The following is a 15,675-nucleotide window of genomic DNA, read 5'->3' as shown; positions in this document are numbered from 1 at the left end:
TGGTGTAGGCTTCTTACTGCACAGAATTTGAACTGGTTTTCTTGTCCTTCTAAATTAAAATTCTAGAGGAAGACCTCTTTTAATTGTGTGCATCAAATTAAATGGGATCAAGTTGGGTAGGAAAATAGTACAAAAGTCTTGAGCTGTGTCTCCTTGTTTATCCAGAAAGCCTTTAGGAACTCACAGGTTCAGGAAGCAGTAGTAGGCAGGGTTTAGGGGCATGAAACACTTGGGACTGAACACTGGTCTGTCATTTACTGTCTCTGGGGACTTTGGCAAGTTAATTAAACTCTATGAGCCTCTATTTTATTATATGTAAAGTATAATAGGGATAATAATTCTTACCTTAAAGGGTTGTCTGGGAATTGAAGGAGATAATGTATGTAGAGTTTGGCACAAAGTAACTGATCAATAAATGACAAGAAATGACAGCAGTGTTCCAGCCTACCACCATCTCAGAGGTCAGAGGGAGAGGAATAGGGAGTTTATGATTTCTCCTCACATCTGCATCTCCAACAGAGCATAGAAGTAAGTTCCAAGTCAGACTACTTATTACTTAATAATGTCTCATTTAAATTGAAGGCTGTCTATGGGCCAGGTGTCGCATTCATTATCTCCAATCCACAATAAGTTTAACCAAAGAAGAAACAGAGACTTTAGAAAACATTAAGAGCTGCTTAAATGCTCTTGAAAAGTTAGATTATCTTACCCTAGTCATAATTTAACAGTCTTGCCCAATCAAAGACATTTAGACTGAATGGACTGAGATTTCTCACTTCTTACCTAACAGTAGAAAATTATGAAGAGTTTATTGAAAGGAAAACAGTTTATGGATGAATGGCCTTCAATACTCATCCATTGCTTCTTATATCTTGAATATGCTAGTCTATTGAATTAATAGCCCAATATTAGCTGCAAACTCAGAAAAGGTGGAAAAATAAAATTTTATCTACTGCCTAAAGATGTTCTCTTTAATAAAATAAGCTATGTGTCAGCCACCATAGAAATTAATCTTATAGTTCACTCCTATAACCCCAGCTACTCAGGAGGCTGAAGCAGGAGGATCACTTGAGCACAAGAGGTGGAGGCTGCAGTGAGCTATGTTCTCACCATTACACTCCAGCCAGGGTGGCAGAGAGATTCTGTCACGAAAGAAAGAAAGAAAGGCAAGGGGCAAGGGGCAAGGGACAAGGGGCAAGGCAAGGCAAGGCAAGGCAAGGCAAGGCAAAAAATTGATCTCATAGAAGAAATGAAATGAGAGCTCTTTGGCCTTTGTGAGAAGTGAAGAGATGTGACCTCAGAGTGTTTTCATATTGTTTATAATACTGTGTAGCATTCTGCTCACTTGTTAGTCATCCCCCATGAGACTGTGAGATATTTAAGGTCAGGGATGGTATTTTATTTGAATCTTTGGCTTTTAGCACAGATCTTCCCATACTGTAGGTATTTAAGAAATGTTTAATTGAATGAATTCATAAGCAAAATATAATAATAAATAACAGCGACTAGTATTTCAATGAGAACAAAGTGGGCAATCTCTAAATAAGGCTTCATATTGAGTTCCTGGCATTACAATAGTTGAATTTTATGGAATTTTTATGAAACTCACAAAGTTCAGTGACTATAATTGAAGCATGCTCCATAGAGCCACTTATACTGAAGAGCCTCCCCATTTACATTCAAGAGCCTCCCCTCTTCTTTCTCCTTTATCAATCAACCCAGTCCATTGCAAATCATGCTTTCTTCATGAAGCTTTTCCTTTAACACTATTAAATTCTGATGTTCTCACCTGTTCTTGTGTGTGTTTGTTTGTGGGTGTAACTCGTAGATTGTATTCAGACCAGAAATATATTTTAATTTGGCTCCTCTTATTTTCTAATTGTTTCATGTGTCTTGTCTCATTCATTCATTCACTTCATAACCATTTATTGAATGAATTTATGTGCACACAGTGTTCTAGGTGCCTAGAGTATAGTGATGAAGAAATCAACTAAGAAAATTTCAAATGCAAAGTCAGGAAGTCATTTGTGGCTCTAGGCCGGGTGCGGTGGCTCATGCCTGTAATCCTAGCACTTTGGGAGGCCAAGGTGGGTGGACTGCCTGAGCCCAGGAGTTCGAGACCAGCCTGGGCAATATTGTGAGACCCAGTCTCTACTAAAAGCACAAAATATTGGCTGCGTATGGTTATGCACACCTGTAATCCCAGCTACTTGGGAGGCTGAGGCACAAGAATCACTTGAACCCAGGATGCGGAGGTTGCAGTGAGCTGAGATTGTGCTACTGCATTCCAGCCTGGGCGACTGTGAGACTCTGTCTCAAAAAAAAAGAAAAAAAAAAAAAGGGGGGTTCTAATATGCTATGCCTGAACCCACAAGTATGCTGCAGCTGTTTTGTTGGATTGAACCACATCATTACCTAAGAAAGCATATACCAAAGAGTAGGCACAGGACTCCAGAGAGGACTCTGCTCTTTCACACACATTACTTATTTATAGGCCTGTACTTGGCACTATATGTTCAAAGTCAAAGGCCTTGGGACTCATTCTCATTTGGGAATGCCCCAGATAATTGTAATTTGCTCTAGATCTTTCAAGGGGGTAGGAGTTATCCTAATTAGACATTTGAGGAAGATGACTAAATGTGATGATACCTATACAATTCATGATGGGTATGAAAATGTAGATATTCATGCCCTTTTTTCGCATTTCTGACCAATACGCATAGTTGACATTTCTTTGTAGAGTGGTTACAGGGGACTATGCAATTTAAATTTTCATGCAGCTTCTAGCAAACCAGAAAATCTGGAACTGATATAGTTGGGAACACATGCTCCATCACAAAGTTCAAGTATATGCACCAGATGCAGCCCCTCAAAACTGGGGTTTTCACTTTTCTTCTAACCAGCATGAGATACATAAGTATTGGGAGCCTTCCTAACACACTGACATACAGCAAAAAATAGTATCCCATGGGACTTAATTGCTAGACTCTCATTTAATATAACAAGAAGTAAGATAACACATTGAGAAAACCATAAAGTTCACAGGATACGGGGCCTAATATAAACATCTCGAGGGTAAATTGTTTTTTCATGTTTGGTCCTGGAGCTAATGGGTAGCCATAAGTCTGTGAGAGTGCATCAAGATTTGTACGCAAAGTGAAACAATTTGCCAAGTCCAAGAATCAAGTGTAAAGAAAATTTTCACTTGGGGCTTACAATAAAGAGTCAAGCAGGAAGTTGAAAAATAATTATTTTAAAAAAGCATTTAGAGAGTGAAAACACTGCAATTAGTATGGATACCTTCATAAGATTAAAAAGTTAAACTTTCCATTTGCTGTTTATGGAATGGTCTTTAAAGTTCAATAGATACTTTAAAAATTAATGTCATTGTAATTTACATCTTGATGTTAAGTTATTTCTGAAGCTAACCAAGTCTAGTTTATTGAATCCTTTTTACATGGAACCTACACAAATGTTCTGATAAATGGGAAATAAATGTGATAATTAATAATTCTGAGTAAGTTGAATTTTGTAAATTGAATCACAGTTTACTAGTTTTAGGAAATTTTTTAATCAAAATAAATCTCGAATATACTTACCACTGCTTTCACATTCTTTGTAGTGTCAGAATCTGTGCAGTGAAAAGGACACATGCAAATAGGTATCAGATGGTCAGGTGAACGCCATTGCTCCCAATTGTGGTTTTGAACTCTTTCTTGTGACTGTGTCAGGGCTAATTCGGTTTCTATATTTGAGAATAGCCAGACCCTGCTTATGGTTACTGTTTAGGATACAACATTCCCAAATTACCGTTACATGCAACATGCATCAGGCATTATTCCCGGATTCCCTAAACTAAAATCAGGCAAGTCTGTGTGTATCTGAGGCTGGATTATATAAAAATTAGTTTTATGACTCTGATTAGTATTCATTAGTGCTAACCTTGTCTAATTAAAAACCAAATATGAAAATCATTTCTAACAAGTATGATACTTTACAACTATTAGTTAACCAATTTTTTCTCTATCATAAGATAGAACTAAAATTAAACCTGTCTGGTTAATACTTTCTTTATGTGACTAATGGTAATAGAGAAATTTAATATTCTCAGCAGGTATAATATTCATTTCTCATGATACTATGTCTTGCCATTCCAAAGTAATTAATAACCACAAGTATTTTAATTTGGGTATATTTTACTTTATAAAGCAAAGATCCAGTTTTAGCCTACATGTTCATGCACATAAAACTATAAACAACACTTGAATCCTTATTTAAACTGTGATTATTATTCACTGTGAAATGTTTAACATGTTTTCCTGTTTTGAATTAGTGGAGACCAACCTTTGATTACAGGAAAAATATGATTTCATGAGTTCCACTCATGAAATTGATTTGCCTTCTAAATAAATTGCTCAGCAAAAGTCTAGTATTTTCAACAAAACATGACTCAGAACTTTAGGGAAAATGGATATTCTGTACCAGAACATCCTATTAACATCTTTACACTGACAGCAAATAAGTTATTGTCATGCTATTAGTAAAAACATCTGCTTAAAATATACATGGATTTTCTTGTTTTAAAAGTTAGTTAGCGTGTATGTCATATAGTGAGAGTAGTGTCATAAAATTATTCAAAATTTAGAAATAGGCAAATGAGGTTACTGAGTATTCTTTCATTGCAGTACTTGGCTTGACTTTCTCTTGACTGGGCAATTTTCAGCATGAAGAACAGAGATTAACTTGTAGAGTCTTTGTTTTTTCAGTTGACATGCAAATAAGGTCTGTCCAGTGAGAACTACCTCAAATGTTGCAGTGTTTGGCCTTGTTGGGCACTAATCAGTTTTATATCTAACTTTGCAAGCATATTTAAAAATTTCCTTGTTAAATTGCCTGTATCTACTATCTTCTAAAAAAAAATTTGACCAGCTTTAACATCTTACTAGTTCCCTTATTAATTTCTAAATTAAATCAATCTTTGATGTGTTTATTTTACAGCTGCTTGGTGTCATGATTTTACATTAAAAAAAATTATACTTTAACAACCAGCAAACACAATGACTAAGAACAGAGACAGGAGAGCTCTCATATCCCTTTTGTTATTTCCCTTTCATGGGAGTTTGTCTTTATTTCCAAGCTCTTATTCTATTTATAACTCTAGGTTATTTTTTTCTTATTTCCAACTTGCATGTGATGGAATCAGAAAGGATTCACTTTCCCAAAATAATTTTTAGGATTTTATCTGCAAAGTGCTTTTATCTCTCTCTCTTTTTTTTTTCCTGTAAAAATTAAGATCAACCAAATGACTTTTGACCACTGAGACCTGGCAGGGCACTTGAGCATGCAGGAGCATTGGTAGGGATTCTTCAGTCCAAAGTGGGCAGTAAGTCAGCTTCTGGAAAATAGCTGAATCCCTGACTTATTTTTCATTTTAAATATCCTTATAGCTCTAATTTGAGTAATTCTGATTTCACTAAACCCAGAGCATTTACATGAAAATTGTATCTTAAGCAGGAGGAGAGCCAGGTCAGGTGAATGTCAGGTATCAAGAAGTCAAGTAAACAAAGGAAGTAGCTGAGCTGAGGTTGATGAATCATGTATGGAATGGAGCCTTCAGCTAAGCACTCCATTCCTAAACTTAACAGCTGGGGTACGTTTGTTATCCCTAAGATTCTCCTTTATCTAAGACTCTGGAACTAGTCTTTTCTCTAGTCTTGGGCATAGACAGAAGGAGCTCTGGGTGGGTGGTACAGTGATTTAGGGTTCAGTAGGATTGGCTGCTGCTTCTAACAAGAAACTGGTACCCTATTCTCTGGAAATTGGGCCCTTGCTTAATCTTCTAATCCTTCTGTGATTGCTTTAAGTCTTAAGTCCTTCTTTTTTTGTTTTTTGTTTTTGAGGTGGAGTTTCACTCCTGTTGCCCAGGCTGCAGTGCAATAGCGCAATCTTGGCTCACCGCAACCTCTGCCTCCCGGGTTCAAGCAATTCTCCTGCTTCAGCCTCCCGAGTAGCTGGGGTTACAGGCATGCGCCACCATGCCCTGTTAATTTTGTATTTTTAGTAGAGATAGGGTTTCTCCATGTTGGTCAGGCTGGTCTCAAACTCCCGACCTCAGGTGATCTGCCCGCCTTGGCCTCCCAAAGTGCTGGGATTACAGGCATGAGCCATCGCGCCTGGCCATGTCCTTCCTTCTTATATGCTATCTCTGTGGTGGCAGGTTTCTACCCTACACTCTGGTTCTCCAGTGACTTATTTTTTTCTCTTAGTCTTCCCTGTATTTTAGCTGGTGAATTATCTGAGGAGCAAATATCCAACATCTCTTGCTCTTACTGACTGCATCCTGTCCCTGAAGTTCAGGCTTCACATTAGTCTTTGAGTTTTGATACTGGCCATCTGCTATCCTGTCCTTTTTCTTTTGGTTTTGGAAATTCATTGGTTGTATTACCCTAGCCTTCTATATTCTTTATCCACTTGGATTTTCGACTAAGTTTGTGACATGTTCTGATGGTGATATCCCTTCTTTATCTGATTTTGTGACCTGTAATTGAACTCCTATTCATGTATGCCTGTCCTATCCTAAAAGCCAAACTTGTTTGAACTTTCAGAGCTGTCATTTTTGAAGAATTTTATCTTCTCCATTCTCCAGTATCAATTATGACACTTTCCCAAGAAATAGGAATGGACAATGATATTTTTTGTATTTGCTGCTTCTCCTGGTATGATGCATGAGTGGATATGTAGTGAAAAGAGTCCTCACTCTTGAGTCACAATTTGTGGCCCATGGAACTCCAAATAGTCTATTGGCAAACCCTTCTAGCATTTAATTTCACAATATAGAAATACCTATAGTTTAAATTCTGGTACAACAATATTTTCCTTGTAACATGCTTTATCACAGGTTTATTAGATGTGTTGCTCTCTTCCAAAGTCCTCTTACCCAAAAAGTTGGAGTGAGGAGCTCAGGCAATCCACTGCTTTGATAAACTCATCTATGTGCTTTAAAACACTGAAAACCAGGGATGTAAGAGTAGTCATTCTATATTTCTTTTATCAAATAAAAAACTGGAACTACTTCTATGTGCATTGCAACTAAGAGTTTATCAAGGTGTTCCTGAATTTTGTTCCTGAATCTTGCCTCTGGTCTCTTTGCCTAACGTATTTTTGGTAGATATAATGATAATAAATTAATAGCTACTATTTAATGAGCCAGATATTAAAGCACAAAATTAATACACATAATAACATTTAATTCTCAGGAAAACTTCTTTTTAAAATAAAAAGCAAATTCTGAAAGAAGTGGGACTGCTTCCTCACAGTCACAGAAGCCAGAAGGTGGGAGCATGTGTCCACATTCTCTCCACTATGCCAGACCACCTGCTTGCATGCATGTCTCATGCAGAAGCCTGTTAATAGTTTTCATATGGGTGAAGTTTCCGGGAGGGTGGAATTAACTTCCTCATTTTTACACTTCACAACTTCTCGTTTTTGTACCTCATAGAAACACAGGGGTCAGGAAAATAAGAAGCCATTCCCATGTCTTCACTTAGGAATAAGTATCAATAATCTAAAGAGATAAAAGTAACCTTCTGTCTAAAGACTATTAAGACTTTCCAGTATGTTCTAAACCATTTTTTCCAGAAAATATCTTTATTATATTTCACTTGAGAAATTTCAAGGCTTGAGACCTTAATAGCAATAGCAACAGCAGCAATACATGTACTATGGCTACTATAAACCCAGCCTTCTTTTAAGGCTTTTACAAAATTAAATCACAGCTGGGCACAGTGAGCTCATGTCTGTAATCCCAACACTTTGGGAGGCTTAGGTGGGAGGATCACTTGAGCCCAGGAGTTCAAAAACAGCCTGAGCAACATAGTGAGACCCCATCTCTGCAAAAAATACAAAATTAGCTGGTATGGTGGTATGTTCTGGTACTCTCAACTTCTTAGGAGGCTGAGGCAGGAGGATTGCTTGAACCCATGAGTTTGAGGCTGCAGTAAGCCATGATCATGCTACTGCACTCTAGCCTGGGCTACAGAGTAAGACTCTACCAAAAAAAAAAAAAAAAAAAAAAAGATCCCATAGCCCTCATACCCTCAACAACCTGGAGAGGTTGGTACCATTATTGACTTTGTTTTATATATTAGAAAACGGAAGCAGAGATAGTAGATAATGTGCCTAAAATCATACTGATCTGAGCAGTTTGCTTTCTCTCTTTTATAAGTTTCCTTAGAAATAAGAATGGGCAGCATCTCTGTCTTAGGAATATTCATCTTTGGAGTAACATGGCAGCTCCTTACTATATTACTGTGAATTTGGTGACCACGTAAAATCTTTTTTAAAAAATGTATTTTAATCTCATGACTTTATGAGACTGAAAATGCTACCTTATCTAACTGAATGGCTGAAAAGTGATATAATGCACGATTCAGTCTGTCTGAAAAACAAAAGATGTATAACCAATCACTTCTCTGTCTGCATCTATCACAGTGGTGCTGACCTCCATCCCCTTCCCCCATCTTGTTCATCTTTTATTCCCATTTCCTGAATGTGTCCTCTCCACCCCCACCCTAAAGAGCATCTCTGGTGTCCAGAAGGCCTTATGAATTATCTTCAACTGGACAGACTTAGTTCTAAGGTCCATTAATACTTTGAATATTGGCTAATATGTTTGTCTGATCTTACATTTGAATGCATTTCCCTAATATTGAATTCCCAAATTGTTTTAAATTCTCCATTAGGATCATTTGGGGTATTTAAAAATGTATGAAGGTTTGATGCCTCTTGATGTGAACCTGTCAGTCACTGCTGATGACTGCAGTCAGAGACTCAGGTGATGAGGATCTGAGTTGCTGCTGGGCTTAAGTGGAGCACTGTAGTCTTCAGTGACCTGAGTAATATCTTAACATGCCTCTAATTCAATGCTTTTATCAGCTAATTCAGTTTCCTATCTAGATTGTATTGTTTTCTTCCAGTACAGTAGATAGCTGGGATAAAATGGAGAAGCAGGATGAGACAAAGCATTTCTAAGCATAACTCTATCAGCTTCTGAAATGTGCACTAGAAATGAGCTCGACCCCTAAAATGAACCCTTTTCAAGAGGCATTTGAAAAAAATAAAGATAAATTATTGAGATAAAACTTTAAAAACGCCAAACCTCAGCATCATACAATATACCCAGGTACAAAGGTGCCCATGTACCCCCCGAATCTGAAAGAAAAGTTGACATTTAAAAAACTAATAAAAATAAATAAATCCAGAATTTAGTATTTTAGAAAACATCCAGATGTTTAGAAAACATCCAGAAAACATCAAACATCTTGTTGAGTTTTAAAAAACTCAACAAGAATCGAGGTGGTAGTGGTTCAGAAGAGTTTGGAAGTCTGTTCTGAAAATAAAATGATGAGCCATGCTGGGCTGCAAGCTACTTCACTCTTCTTTTGAATTATAGCCATGGAGAAGCAGACTGGACCAACCCAACAAACTGTGACATTTGTAAAATTTTCTTTAAAGAGAAAAGAAAAAAATATATAGGTCTTTATTTCCACTGCAGTATGAGACCAAAATCTTTCAGAGCCATTTACTACTCCCAAAATAAAGCAATCCCATTGGTAGCAATTCGTTGCTCACACTTGCTGAGATAAGTTTACCAATGCAGGGTGTTTGGATTATATTGAAGTTTGAGGTATTTGTTTGGGGAAAAAAATGGTTCCAATACATGGTCTAAGACTTCAACCTATGCAGACCAAATGAATATTGTTTGTAACACTGTTACAATCATGTACACTTCTGTACGTCTAGAATTAACTGTATCACGTTTTAACATCTATCAGTTATTTAACATTAATATTCCAAGTTGGCATTATTTAAATTAACTCAGGATGGTTCCAATAGTTGCCATTTTTATGACATATGTCTCTAAACATATATTTGTCAGTTAATATTTTGAAGCTGAGAAATCATCCAGCCACTATATATTTCTCATTTGAGCATAATGATTTTGAATTACTTTAAAATCAAATGATAAACGGGAATAATTAAACCAAAGCATTAAAATAATCGTGGGCAAAATACTTTTTTGTATTATTGTTTTTTCACCCTCAAGAAATATCTCTCAACCTGACAGGAAAACGGAGGATAGATTGGCTCAAGGCTCGGAGGAATTCAGCAAGGTTAGGCAGGAAAGGATTCCATGATTCTTGAGCCTATGCTGGTGCTCTGACCAGTGAAGGACACCCCTCCCTACGGCTCTCATTTTAAAGAGAGATACTTCAGTGGGCACAATACAGCTCTCAGCCATGGGTTCAGGGTATTATACGCCACAGCAGGACTCCTTTTCATCCTGCAGGGAAATAGGTTTCCATTATAACTCTCAACTCTCGGCAAGAACACAGTTAAGGACTGAATTAAGCTATTGCCCACAATTGCAAAAAATTGGATGCAATGTCTTTTCGTTCCTTTTGAAGATATAATGACAATACATAAGGCTTACTTGAAGTGGAACAAATGTACTCAGCAGGCTGATTGGAGCATAAATCTGTCTGTGACAACTGTAATAGAGTTACGCAGGCTACTGCTTGTTAATCAAGAGTTTAAGTCTTAGGCTGAATAACCAAATTCTGTTGATTTTTGTTTTTTGAAGATCACATCGAAATTTAGTTTTCTACCACAGATTTGACACAGCTCATCTCCTGTTTCTTTTTATCTCTCCTCATGTTTGCTCATCTTTAATGTAAATGTACCTTATGGATTGTTGAACTTTCTAGAGACTCCTGCTGTGTTGATTAATCGCTAATGAATGCTAATGAAGGAGTGAGGTGAATCTACACTATGATGTATTTAAGGGATGATTGATTAGATTTAGCACTGGCTGTCAGGAGAGTACTTACCACCAGAACAACAAGTCCATAAATATGCACGGAGTGGCTGACAGTCTCCCTCTGTGATGCTCTCTGGCCTTTCAAGTCAAGTTCCTGGGTTCATTGCGTCAGATAAGAACAAACCTTTTAGCTTTTGTAACCAAAATACATTTTCTTATTAAGAAATATGGTAATTCAGCTAATGGGATTTAATGAAAAATTCCTAATCAGTGCATATTTAATTGTTAAAATATTTGATGGAGTTTTTAAAAGATAAAATGAATTCCTAGTGAAAACAGTCTCTACCAAATACCTTTGGAACCCTTGTACTTAAATAGCAAATTAACTTTACAAACATAATAATGTGTAGCAGTTGCTTAATAAATATTGTTATACTGGTTCATTTAAGAAAAGTACTATTGTCCTAAAATCAAATTCTATGACAAATGAATTTGACACTAAAAGTGAATTTCTATTTTTTCCCCCAGTCATGATCCTTATGCTTTTAGAACTTTCTTACATTTCTGGAACTTTTAAAATCTACTTGGTGAAAAAAGTACTTTCTTGAGTTTCTTTTCCCTCTTGCTGAAAATGTAACTATCTGACAGGTTCATCCTGACTACTGCTCATATACACTCAGTCTATCAAGACAGGGAAATTGCAATAGAGAAAAAGTGTAATGGAGGGCCCACTAAATGGAAGAACAAACTTTCATTATTACTCAAATCAGCCTCCCTGAAAATTTGGTGTTTTAAAGATGGTTTTTTTCAGCCTCCCTGAAAAATTGGTGTTTTAAAGATGGTTTGGAAGGTAGAGGCTAGGGAATGGGTGCTGCTGATTGGTTGAGGATACAATCATAGGGGTATAGAAAATGGTCCTTGTGCACTCAGTCTGATTCCAGGTAGGGCCACAGGACTGGTTGAGTCTTGTCTTGAGTCCCAGGGGAATCATTTGGTCCTCAGTAATGCAAAAGTCTGAAAAGGCACCTTAAAAGGCCACTCTTAGTTTCTATAATAATGATGTTACAGAAATAATTGGGGAAGTTACAAATCTAGTGACTTCTGGAAAAATGGCTGTTGTTTATGCCTACATCTAATCAAAATTCAGGCTCCCCTCAACATTCTAAACATGTGGTCTTTTATTAGTTTATCAAGGCAATCTAGTTTTTAGAAGGGCTATTGTTATTTAAACTATAAACTACATTTCTCCTAAAGTTAGCTAGGCCCTCACCCAGGAATGATGAAGGGCAATTTGGAGTTTTAGGGAAGATGAAGTTTGTTAGGTCAGATCTCTTTCACTGTCATAATTTTCTCACTGTTAGAACTTTTGCAAAGGCAGTTTCAAAACAACCCTGAGACAAACAAAAATGAATTGAGGGTTCAGAAATGGAATCTTGAAGGGAATAAATAAATTATAACATCCCCTTTTCCTGCCTACTTTCTGAATTATTTCAAAGATAAGATAGAAACATATCAGATAGCCTTTATTGCTCATAAAGCTGATACTGGATAATGTTATTTAGGTTTATGGCAATAGTAGGCTTTATAATATTAGGTTGGTGCAAAAGCAATTGTGGTTTTTGCCTATATGTATACACACACACACGTGTATATATGTATCATAAATATATATCTCATATATATATATATATATATTTTTTTTTTTTTTGAGATGGAGTTTCGCTCTTGGTGCCCAGGCTGGAGTGCGATGGCGCAATCTCAGCTCACTGCAACCTCCGCCTCCCAGGTTCAAGTGATTCTCCTGCCTCAGCCTCCTGAGTAGCTGGGATTACAGGTATGCACCACCACGCCCAGCTAATTTTGTATTTTTAGTAGAGACAGGGTTTCTTCATGTTGGTCAGGCTGGTATCGAATTCCTGACCTCAGGTGATCCGCCTGCCTCGGCCTCCCAAAGTGCTGGGATTACAGGCATGAGCCACCGCACCCAGCCAGTTTTTGCCATTTGTTTATGGGAAAAACTGCAATTATTTTGCACCAACCTAATATAAATTACTAGACATAGTCTTCCAGGCACAGGTAGCATTGACAACTCTTGGTCTTCTCCAACAGGAGTCTTCTCTGTGTTTCTAACAGGAGTCTTCTCTGTGTTTCTAACAGGATAAAGAATTGTAGGAGAAAACTTGCTTCCTGTAGGCAGCTATTGCCCAAAGAAAAAGTGGGCAGCAAAGGTTGAGACATGCAATCCTGATTAATCTCTCAAACATACTAATCAAGTATGTCATATCTTCTACCCAAGGGAGATGACTGGGAGGTACCAAAATAAACAGGAGAATGAAGCTCCCTCCACATGGAAGGGATTATTAGGAGGATATTTACAGGAAGACCATTACCCCAAATCAAGGAAAAATTGACATAATCTACCTCAAGCCAGCTGTAAACTAAACATAAAATTCTGGCCAGGCACGGTGGCTCATGCCTATAATCCCAGCACTTTGGGAGGCTTAGGTGGGTGGATCACGAGGTCAGGAGATCAAGACCATCCTGGCTAACATGGTGAAACCCCATCTCTACTAAAAATACAAAAAATAAATAAATTAGCTGGGCGTGCTGGCAGGTGCCTGTGGTCCCTGCTACTTGGGAGGCTGAGACAGGACAATGGCATGAACCCGGGAGGCGGAGCTTGCAGTGAGCCGAGATTGCGCCACTGCACTCCAGCCTAGTGACACAGCAAGACTCTGTCAAAAAAAAAAAAAAAAAAAAAAAAAAAAATTCTAAGCCCACCAATCAACAGAATCTACCCCTTCTCTGGGAAAAGGGGATTCCAAAGAAAACCTGAAAAACTAGTTCAGGCCATGATGGGAAGAGGGTTTTGGACATGCCTCATTCTACCCTCCTCCCTTTGGTTTTAGGCACAACAGATCACCATTAACATTAAAACAGAGATCTTAAGACCCACAAAACAGACACTTTGTAGCTATCTGATGCCAAATTCCAACCTGACTTTAATATAGCATCACTTGACAGATAGCAGCCCATGAAAGAAATTCAAGTATTTTTACCCCAAAATATATTCCTTTGACATATTTTTAAATGGTCCTGTAAAGCTGTCCCTTGTGGGGAATATCTTCATTCTGTAGAGAATCCCCTCCCCTTTTCAGGATAGATTTAACTAGGAGCCTCGAACATTTTAATGCCTGATAAAGAGGCATTTACCACCCATTCTACATAACAAGAACCTTGGTCTCCACAACCCCTTATCTTAACCCTGACACTCCTTTCTATTAATTCTGGTTCTTTAAATAATAACTCTATCAACTAATGACCAGTCAGAAAACTTTTGAATCTACCAATGACCTTTAAGACCCCCAATTTGAGTAGCCCCACTTTTCTGGACCAAATCGCTGCATATCTTTCATGTATTGTGTCTCCCTACAACACAAAACCAAGCTGTAACCCAACCACTTTAGGCATATGTTCTTGGAACCTCTTGAGACTGTGCCTTGGGCCTTGATCACTCATATTTGGCTCAGAATGAACCGCTTTAAATATTTTACAGAGTTCTACTCTTTTTGTCAGCACAATTAAAACACACTTTTTAAAAAAGAGAAAATCTTCAAATATTACCATGACCGGAGAAAAGATTATCACGAAGAGTGATACCATGGACCACCAATATTAAGAATGATAATCTCAGGTGCATACATACCAGAGTTCAGAAATCTATAAACTAGAATGTTCCTGGAAATACATGTCAGGTAAAGACCAAAACAGGGAGGAGGGGAAAAGATGACACTTAAAATTTATGGACAAGTGTTATCTACATGAGGTTAAGATATGTAGATTTCTAACTCATAAGGTATAACATATGGATTCAAACATCTAGATAATTGCTTTTTTTCTTTTCATTTAGCTATTTTGGTTTTGTATTGTTATACTATCAAATACTATAGAAGACATTAATATTGTTTATTAATAACTAGAGATTATGCAATTTAGAGCTGCATCCTATTTTGATGATTAGATTTAGTCAGTTCTACAATCAAATGTTTCTAAAAGTTTTACCTAGGGCACAACTGTAATTTTCTTTTAATCCTGTAGGAGTAATTACATATTCTGTATTTAGTTGGTCAATCACGTTGCTTGAAAAGAAATAGCATATAAATTTTAGCTAATTCACTTTACAACATTTTTGCATTAATTTGCAAAGTTTATAGTGTCAACTAATAGAACTGGGCTATCGTTTGATACAACGAAGATTTGTAAAATACTAATCATTTTACATTTAGGTCTGTTTTAAAACCTATATTCTAAGCAATCTCTATTTCTGTTATTTTCTTTCTTGAGAAGGTCTTTCATATGGCATGTTTTGCTTTTCCATCTGTTATCTAACACTTTTATTCACAGAGTATGGCTATTTCTCTACAGCACCATGGGGGCGTGGAAATGTAATTGCCACAACATTAGCATTATGTTATAGATGATCATTTGGATGATGATGCGGTATTTATTTTTCAGATTAGTGACTGAATTTCCTTTACCGAATGATTTTAAGATCAGATAGTCACTGCCTTAAGATAAGTCATTATAAATAAATATCCCTATTTTATATAATTGATCAAATTTTTCATGCATGTATGTATGTCTGATATCTTTTCTCATATAAACATGTGTCTATTTTTTCACTTTTTCTTGGAGTACTTGCAGAGTAGGGTAACCCTGATGTATACTTCTCTGGATCTTATCTAACTTGTTTAGTATGGTGTTCTACTACACACTTGGATCCTCATTCTTCACAAATGGGGAACAGAAATTTAATGACTTTATGGTTTAAAGTTTAGTGCCTTGTCCATTGTCTT

The 15,675-nt window shown here is 37.0% G+C and overlaps 1 long non-coding RNA gene across 2 annotated transcripts in view; it reads right to left on the bottom strand.

The window, feature by feature from the left end:
• The window catches only part of LOC103886957, a 47,458-nt gene extending 34,962 nt beyond the window's left edge, over positions 1-12,496 (bottom strand). For both annotated transcript variants that reach the window (XR_002523886.2, XR_002523885.2), the window contains exon 1: positions 10,890-12,496. This is a non-coding gene — a long non-coding RNA (uncharacterized LOC103886957). The remainder of the gene's footprint in view (positions 1-10,889) is intronic.
• Between the last annotated feature and the right edge of the window lie 3,179 nt (positions 12,497-15,675).

This window comes from Papio anubis, chromosome 8, assembly GCF_008728515.1.
Source record: "Papio anubis isolate 15944 chromosome 8, Panubis1.0, whole genome shotgun sequence".
In the NCBI taxonomy this organism is placed as follows: domain Eukaryota; kingdom Metazoa; phylum Chordata; class Mammalia; order Primates; family Cercopithecidae; genus Papio; species Papio anubis.
This window is presented reverse-complemented; position numbering and strand designations above follow the sequence as displayed.